This window comes from Orcinus orca, chromosome 15 (assembly GCF_937001465.1).
Source record: "Orcinus orca chromosome 15, mOrcOrc1.1, whole genome shotgun sequence".
In the NCBI taxonomy this organism is placed as follows: Eukaryota; Metazoa; Chordata; class Mammalia; order Artiodactyla; family Delphinidae; genus Orcinus; species Orcinus orca.
Window position 1 is genome coordinate 84,329,497 of NC_064573.1, and position 8,999 is coordinate 84,338,495.

Genomic DNA, 8,999 nt, shown 5'->3' on the forward strand with positions numbered 1-8,999 from the left:
GAGTCTTAGCCACTGGACCGCCAGGGAAGTCCCTACTAGGAAATTTTAAATTACACGTGTGGTCTGCATTTGTGGCTTTCATTGCATGTTCCCCAGACCTCACTGAATTATATAAACAGCGCTGGAACAGGGCCAACTTCAGTCACTCAGGTGCTCATTACACTGAAGCATAGTGGTGGGAATGCCTGGCTCTGCGGGCTTATGTGGCCCCTGGGGAGGGAAGAAGTATGACTTCAGGGATCTTTAGGCCCAGCAGGGGCTCAATGCATATCTGTTGGGAAACAAATGAATCTTGTAACTCAGGACAGTAATGCATCTGCACAATACAAAGTATACTTGAGTCTGGGCCTAGAAATTGTCTCATCCTAGGATAATCTACCCTGATAACCCTCAGGTTAATCAATTCCAGCTTGACAGTGGTCCTCTGTCCTGCACACCATTGTGGAATGGCCAGAGCATCAGATAAAGATGAGGCTGGAGGATTTCCAGTTATCAAGCTGGAATTAGAGAAATGCGGGGGGTGGTCCTAGGGAGCAATGATGTGATTTTATGATATAATAGGAAATATATATTTGGTTTTCATTCCTGGTTCCTGACCCAGAGCTCCTAAAATCCTTGGAATTTCCTGAGTGATGGGGGCGAAAGGGGCGTCTCTTGCTATTGGTAACACGCCCTTTCAACCTTACTGGAGTTTATGCTAATGACGTGGCTCTCGGCAGGCCCCAGGATGGGGGCTGGCTGCCACAAGAACCAACAGTGCAATTAGGGGATTGGAATTTTCAGCTCCCCAGGCCCTAGCTTCCAGGTTGGGGAAGGCATCCTTGTACAGGGAGGATGGCGCACCCCCATCTCCACTTGGACAAGAGCTCCTATACTTGGGACCCTTCCAGACCTCGCCCTATCTACCACTGGCTGTTCATCTTTATCTTTGTCACATCCTCCGTAATAAACTAGTGATAGTAAATAAAACTGTTTCCCGAGTACTCTGAGCCGTTCTAGCGAATTATTGAACCTGAGGAGGGTGTCATGGAAACTCTGATTCGTAGCCAGGCTGGACAGAAGTGTGGGCAACCTGGGGACCCACCTACTTTTGATCTGCATCTGAAGTTAGGGGGGGACAGTCTTGTGGGACTGACCCTTTAACCGGTGGGGTCTGCACTGACTTCTGGTAGTTGGTGTCAGGAATACTTAATGTGAGGGAAAACTCCACGCATTTGGTGGTCAGAGTGTTCAATAGTTTTCTCTTAGATGAGTTTTAAGACCAAGGGTCCCACAGGTTGACGTGAAAGCTAACAGGAGGGACTGCCCCGGTGGTCCAGTGGTTAGGACTCCACACTCAACTGCCGAGGGCGTGGGTTCCATCCCTGGTCAGGGAACTAAGATTCTGCAAGCCTCACAGCCTCACACGTGGCCAAAAAAAAAAAAAGAAAAGAAAGGTAACAGGAGGAGAGGGTTGGTGATTACATGGTCCCTGTAAGTGACAGCAGTAATTCTCATACACAGAGCCTTCTGTGTGTCAGCTCTGCTCTACCTGCCCTGGCTTGTTGAAGCTACCCACTCTCTTTGCCAAGAAGGGATTATCTCTGTAATACAAACGAGAAAACCCAGGCTCAGAGACGTTGAGGAAGACTGCCCAACATCAAATGGCAGAAGTCATTATACCCTTTATGGTCTCTCTCCTGGTGAAGTTGTGGCTTTCGAGGTTTTTTTTCCAAACTTGTATCAGTAAAGATATTCATTAGTCACCAAAACAATGACTATAAAAGATGACAACCAGAAAACCTCAAAAACAACCATCTTCTCTGTGCTGAAGAGTGGCGGCTGGGCGTAACGATAGATAGTTTTTGTTGTTTTACAGTTTACCATTTTCTGAGAAAATTTAAGACTTACAACAAATTCTTGTTTCGTATGTAGCTCAGAGAGGTTAAGCTCCTTGGACAAAATGGCACAGCTAATAAGTGTGGGGAGAATATTACTTAGCCATAAAAAAAGAACGAAATCATGCCATTTGCAGCAACATGGATGGACCTAGAGATTGTCATACTAAGTGAAGTTAAGTCAGACAGAGAAAGACAAATCTCATATGCTATCACTCACGTGGAATCTAATTTTTTTAACAAAGTGCTATAAATAAACTTATTTACAAAGCAGAAACAGACTCACAGATTTCGAAAACTAACTTATGGTTACCAAAAGGGAAACGTGGTGGAGAGGTCAGATAAATTAGGAGCTTGGGATGAACATACACACACGACTAGACATAAGACAGATAACCAACAAGGACCTACTGTAGAGCACAGGGAACTCTACTCAATATTCTGTAATAACCTATATGGAAAAAGAATCTAAAAAAGAGTGGATATATGTATAACGGATTCATGTTGACGATACAGTGGAGATATATATATATATATATCTGATTCACTTTGCTGTACACCTGAAATTAACACAACATTGTAAATCAACTATGCTCCAATAAAATTTGAAAAAAGAAAAGAAGTGTGGGGAGCCAGGACCGAAACTCAGCGCTGCAGACTCCACGTCCAGTTTTCCGCTGGATGGAGTGTGCGGAGGCATAGAGTGTGTCCTCTGTATCATCAAAGTTTACGTATAACAAGCTTTTCTCCTGACAGTTGGAGAACGTATAAATGCATGCATTTGGTCATTCTCCCTCCATAAACTTCCCTCTTAGAGCTGCTTTTGCTGCATCCCGTAGGTTCTGGGTCGTCCTGTTTTCATTGTCATTTGTCTCTGGTGCTTTTTGATTTCCTCTTAGATTTCTTGGTTATTTAGTAGCATATTGTTTAGCTGCCATGTGTTTGTATTTTCTACAGTTTTTTTCCTGTAATTGATATGTAGTCTCATAGCGTTGTGGTCAGAAAAGATACTTGATACGATTTCAATTTTCTTAAATTTACCAAGGCTTGATTTGTGACCCAAGATATGATGTATCCTGGAGAATGTTCCATGAACACTTGAGAAGAAAGTGTATTCTGTTGTTTTTGGATGGAGTGTCCTATAAATATCAATTAAGTCCATCTTGTTTAATGTATCATTTAAAGCTTGTGTTTCCTTATTTATTTTCATTTTGGATGATGTGTCCATTGGTGAAAGTGGGGTGTTAAAGTCCCCTGCTATGATTGTGTTACTGTCGATTTCCCCTTTCATGGCTGTTAGTATTTGCCTTATGTATTGAGGTGCTCCTATGTTGGGTGCGTAAATATTTACAATTTTTATATCTTCTTGGATTGATCCCTTGATCATTATGTAGTGTCCTTCTTTGTCTGTTGTGATAGTCTTTATTTTAAAGTCTGTTTTGTCTGATATGAGAATTGCTACTCCAGCTTTCTTTTGATTTCCATTTGCATGGAATATCTTTTTCCATCCCCTCACTTTCAGTCTGTTTATGTCCCTAGGTCTGAAGTGGGTCTCTTGTAGACAGCATATGCATAGTGCTTGTTTTTGTATCCGTTCAGCCAGTCTATGTCTTTTGGTTGGAGCATTTAATCCATTTACATTTAAGGTAATTATCGATATGTATGTTCCTATTACTATTTTCTTAATTGTTTTGGGTTTGTTTTTGTAGGTCTTTTCCTTCTCTTGTGTTTCCTGCCTAGAGAAGTTCCTTTAGCATTTGTTGTAAAGCTGGTTTGCTGGTGCTGAATTGTCTTAACTTTTGCTTATCTGTAAAGGTTTTAATTTCTCCATCGAATCTGAATGAGATCCTTGTTGGGTATAGTAATGTTGGTTGTAGGTTTTTCCCTTTCAGCACTTTAAATATGTCCTGCCACTCCCTTCTGGCTTGCACAGTTTCTGCAGCTGAAAGATCAGCTGTTAACCTTATGGGGATTCCCTTGTATGTTATTTGTTGCTTTTCCCTTGCCTTGACTTAGTTTTTAAATCCTTTCCTTATATTGCTTAGAACACCCTGTGTGAATTACGTAAAATCATTTGAATGTTATCCCACAAGCATGTGTATATATATATGTGTGTGTGTATATGTATAGATACATAATATATGTGTATATATAGACACATATATATTTTTTCTCACATGGAGGAAGACTTGGATGCTTAAAAATGTTCAAAAAAAATCAACAAAAAAGAAGGGACTTCCCTGGTGGTCCAGTGGTTAAAACTCCATGCTCCCAAAGCAGGGGGCCTGGGGTCGATCCCACAAGCTGCGCGGTGTGGCTGGGTGGGCGGTGGAGGGGGAAGAAGTGTTCACTCCTTTATTCCTTTATTCATTCATTGGCCTAGGCCTGCGGTTCTCAGAGTGTGGTCTGGGTTCTAATTACATAAAACGCTATTAGTCGTAAGTTGTTTGCATTTTTCACTCTCATTTTCTCACAAATGTACAGTGGAGTTTTCCAGAGGCTGCAAGACGTGTGATATCATAATAGATAGACCGCTGCATCTGAGATGAAGATTCAGCTGTTTTCATTAAGGGAGATATTAGAGATTTGTAAAAACGGAAAACGATGACACTCTTCTCACTAATTTTTTTTTGTTTTGAAAAGTATAGTTATTTTTCCAAAAATATTTATGGTACCATGGAATGAACTTTTTATTCTTTTTAAATGAATGTATATATACATACCTATATATTGGTTCTCAGTTTTTATTTCTAATTTGGTAATTATTTCTAACTTGATTGTTAATTCTAATTGACAGATTCGAATTCTAATTGATAGGCACAGAAACAAAAGCTTTTGGGGTCTTCAGTAAGTCAAAGAATATATAAAGTTCCTCACCTTAATCTGTTTGGGCTTCTATGACGAAAATACCACCAGTTCGGTGGCTTCAAGATTTATTTCTCACAGTTCTGGAGGCTGCGAAGTCCACGATCAAGGCAGCCTCTGATTTGCTGTCTGGTGAGGACCCGTTTCCTGCTTCGGAGGCAGCTGTCCTCTTTCTGTGTCTTCCTATGGCAGAGAAAGAGAGCTAGTTTTCCTTATAAGGGCATTAATCCCATTAATGAAGGCTCCACGTGCATGACCAATTCACCTCCCAAAGGCTTCATTGCCGAATACAATCACATTGGGGGTTGGGTTTCAACATGTGAATTTGGGGGAACACAGACATTCCATCTATAGCAGTCCTGAAACCAGAAAGTTCAAGACCTGCTGGCAAAGTTAAGCGATCACATAGTACACAGTTCAGAGGAACAAAAGGGTGTTAGGTGAACACCAGGTCTTGCTCCTGCCCTGCCCCCGACCACCACATTCTCCTCCCCAAGGCGACCCCTTCATCAGTTTCTCATGACTCCTGCTAGGGGTGACAAATGCCTGCAGTAGTAGGTATGCGTATACCATTATTTAACAAATAATAGTATATTATACACACTTTTCTGGTCCCTGTTTTTTGTTTGTTTTTTTGTACATACCCCTCAGTTTGCTGTACCATTCTTTGGCTGATAGTACCCCATTTTATGGATATACCACAATTTATTTAACCATTCCTTTATTCCTTTATTAAGGATATTGGTAAATTTGTTCTGATCAATGGCTGCACTTCCTAAATTGACTTATTTACGTTATGTGCCCATTGTGTTTCTGTGATTTTTATGCAAGTGGTTGCACTTAGTGCAAATATAAAACTATGTAACATTATTATATAACACAATGTAACACTGTTATATGACCTAACACAATATATTGTTATTGAGTGTTTAGTTTTGCCGGTAGTCTTCTAGAAACTCGGCTGTTAATTTCATTTTACCCATCTTTCCCTTGGTGCAGAAAATCGGAAACCAATCTGTGGTGATCGAACAAAAAGGTGCATTTACATCATTAGTCTAATGCAGCTGTCCCCAACCTTTTCGTCACAAGAGACCGGTTTCATCGAAGACAGTTTTTCCACAAAAGGCAAGGGAGTGGAGAGATGGCTTAGGTGGTAATGCGAGCCATGGGGAGCACCGGGGAGCGGCAGATGAAGCTCCACTCGCTCTCCGCTCACCTCCTGCTGTGCGGCCCGGTTCCTAACAGGCTGAGGACAAGTACCGGTCCATGGCCCAGGGATTGGGGACCCCTGGTCTAATGGATAAGCTTCCTTTCTTTTTTCCCCCAAACATGTCATTTGTCCCATCTATTCCAGTTGCAACACAGTGAGGCTTAGCACTATTAACCAGAGTGAAATGAAGAGTGGTAGTATTTAATCCCAGGGCTCCTTAAGGCAGGCCAGTTTCATTCAGGGCCCAGGGATTTGGGGTTATTCTTCAGTGGTGTATATGCACTAAGATTTTGTGTGTTCTGTGTGCTGTGGACCAACTAAGCCCGTGCGCCACAACTACTGAGCCTGCGCTCTGGAGCCCACGAGCCACAACTACTGAGCCCGTGTGCCACAACTACTGAAGCCCGCACACCTGGAGCCCGCACTCCGCAACAAGAGAAGCCACTGCAATGAGAAGCCCACGCACCTCAATGAAGAGTAGCCCCCCTCGCCACAACTAGAGAAAGCCCGCACACAGCAACGAAGACCCAACACAGCCAAAAATAAATATATAAAATAAATAAATTTATTTAAAAAAAGTTATCTCATAAAAGAGAATGAAATCAACATTTAAGTGTCAACCAATTGGAGAAAGAAAAGGAATCTAAAGAAAAGATTAATGATGAAACCTGTTCAGGTCTAGACAAAGGTCAGAAAGGCCCCTATCAGATTATGGGTAAAAATGTATCTGTGAATAAATACGTATTGAGTGCCTACAGTTTGCCCTGCATTATGACAAGGAATTCTCTCCTCTCTTACATTTGTTTTTCTGTGTCGAAATTCTTCTGGAAGTGTTTTATTTCAGTGATTGCAAGTCTCTGTTTATAAGGCTGGTCAGAAAATAATACCACCATTAAAAAGTGCTGATTTTAAAAATCTGAGAATGCAAATATAAGCTATACATATCTGTATGTTTAGAAAATGTTTCAAAGAACAGAACTGGATGGGAATTCCCCGGTGGTCCAGCGGTTAGGACTCGGTGCTCTAACTGCCAAGGGCCTGGGTTCAATCCCTGGTCGGGGAACTGAGATCCTGCAAGTGGCGCGGCATGGCCAAAAAATGAAAAAAAAAAAAAAAAAAAAAAAGACAAAGAACAGAACTGGAGAAAATAACAGAAAAGGAAACATCATTATGGAGCCTTACCAGAGCTAGAAGCTCTGAACTCAGGTTAAATTATCTTTTTATTTCTAGAGTTATATGACTGGAGTGTCACTTTCCTCCTTCTTCTACTTTAGTATTTTCAGTCACATGTATATATTTATTTTAATTTGGCTGTAGCGCCCACCTTCACAAAAGTCTCAAGTTAGCCTGTGAACTTATCTCTAAGAGTGATTATTTCTACAGTCACAGATTCACTGTTTTGCAAGTATACCATTTTCATCACACGACTTTAAACACACCCTCTGTTGTAAGTACATAATAATCAAAATCTTTAATAAATCCTAAAAATTTCCCCCGAATAGCACAAAGCATTGCACTGTGTATATATTCCAACATTGTATTAAAATAATTAGCATTAATTGAAAGCATTACTTTATCCAATATAAACATTTAAAATAGGCATTTCTGGGAGTTCCCTTGTGGTCTAGTGGTTAAGAGTCAGTGCTTTCACTGCCCTCGCATGGGTTCAATCGCTGGTCAGCGAACTGAGATCCCACGAGCTGGGTGGCAAAAAGAAAAAAAGAGAGACCTTTAACTCATAACCCAGTTCCAGCATTTCTTCACTTTTTTTATCCTATACACAAAAAAATGTAAGTGGCTTGGTCCTCTTTCTCAGCCTCTGAGTTTGGGTAGGTAGTGTATTACTATTTAGAGAAGAAATGCTCCATAAATGTTGAAAGATTGAATTCCTGTAAGGAAAAGCAGAGTCATTTTTCTAAGGTTTTGTCCTTGGGGCGGTGGGACATTCCGCAAGGAAGTGAAGATCTAAGTCTCCAACAAGACACAGGCCTGCCTTGAAATGCCTACATCGCTTAGGCGTGTCATGGGATCCGACCACAGTCACCTTTGCAAGATCCCTCAGCTCCTCAGACCTCACCCCAAGGCAGCACAACCTTGGAAACCTACGATATGTGCGTGTAGGAAACACAAACATATCCTGGTCCTGCCCTAAAGAGGCAAGCTGATAGCTTAAGTTCATTTTGTCTTCAGGAGGGGGAATGAGTGTGGTCGGACCAATTGGGGCAGGGAAAGCTTCAAATGCCTCCGGCACGGATCACATCTGTAATTCTAAAGAGCCCAAAGGTTAACTCAGACCATGCCCGCATCAAAAGTAGCCCCCTCCTCACCTCCACCCCCCGCCACTCTCTAATCTGTGACTTTATCATCTTCGGGCACCTCTCACTAACTTGAGTGATCTGATGAATTTGTTCACTTTCTTCCCACCGGACTTTGCCGGGTTCCCTCTGATTCCCCCAGCGCATTGACTCTCGCACATACTAGGAGCCCACTATACACATCTGAACATCTACATGAAGGACTAAGCATGTCTCAGACACTTCAGACGCAAATCCCCCCTTTAGCCCCACAGGAGTCGAGCTCGGGGCTCGACTGAACGGTGAATATTCTGGGATTGGAGGAGACAAACAGTTGCTGCAGGACTGAGTTATCAAGGTGACAGCACTCCGCCTCAGAGGTCGAAGTAGGACCCCGCCCCGCGGCCCAGCGCCAATTGGGCACGGCTTTTTCCGAATCCCCTTTTCGATTGGCTGAGAGGCGCGGCCTCGATGCACCGCAACGCCTTGCGATTGGTGGCGCTCTGGCCCGCCTTCCTCGGTGCGACGTACTGGGCTGATGCGAGGCCAGGTCTCTGCCAGCCAATCAGTGTGCGATCTGAGTGTGGTTCGACCGTGCGACTCGGATCCCTCCGCCGCCGCCGCCGCCGCGGGCGCGGCCTCCTGGCTGGGCTGGTTGCACCCGGTTAGGCTTCTGTTAGGGTAGGGGCGGGGTCCGGTATCTTGGGAGAGGGCGTAGAGAGTGCCGTCGTGCTAGCTGGAGGAGAAAGGGAC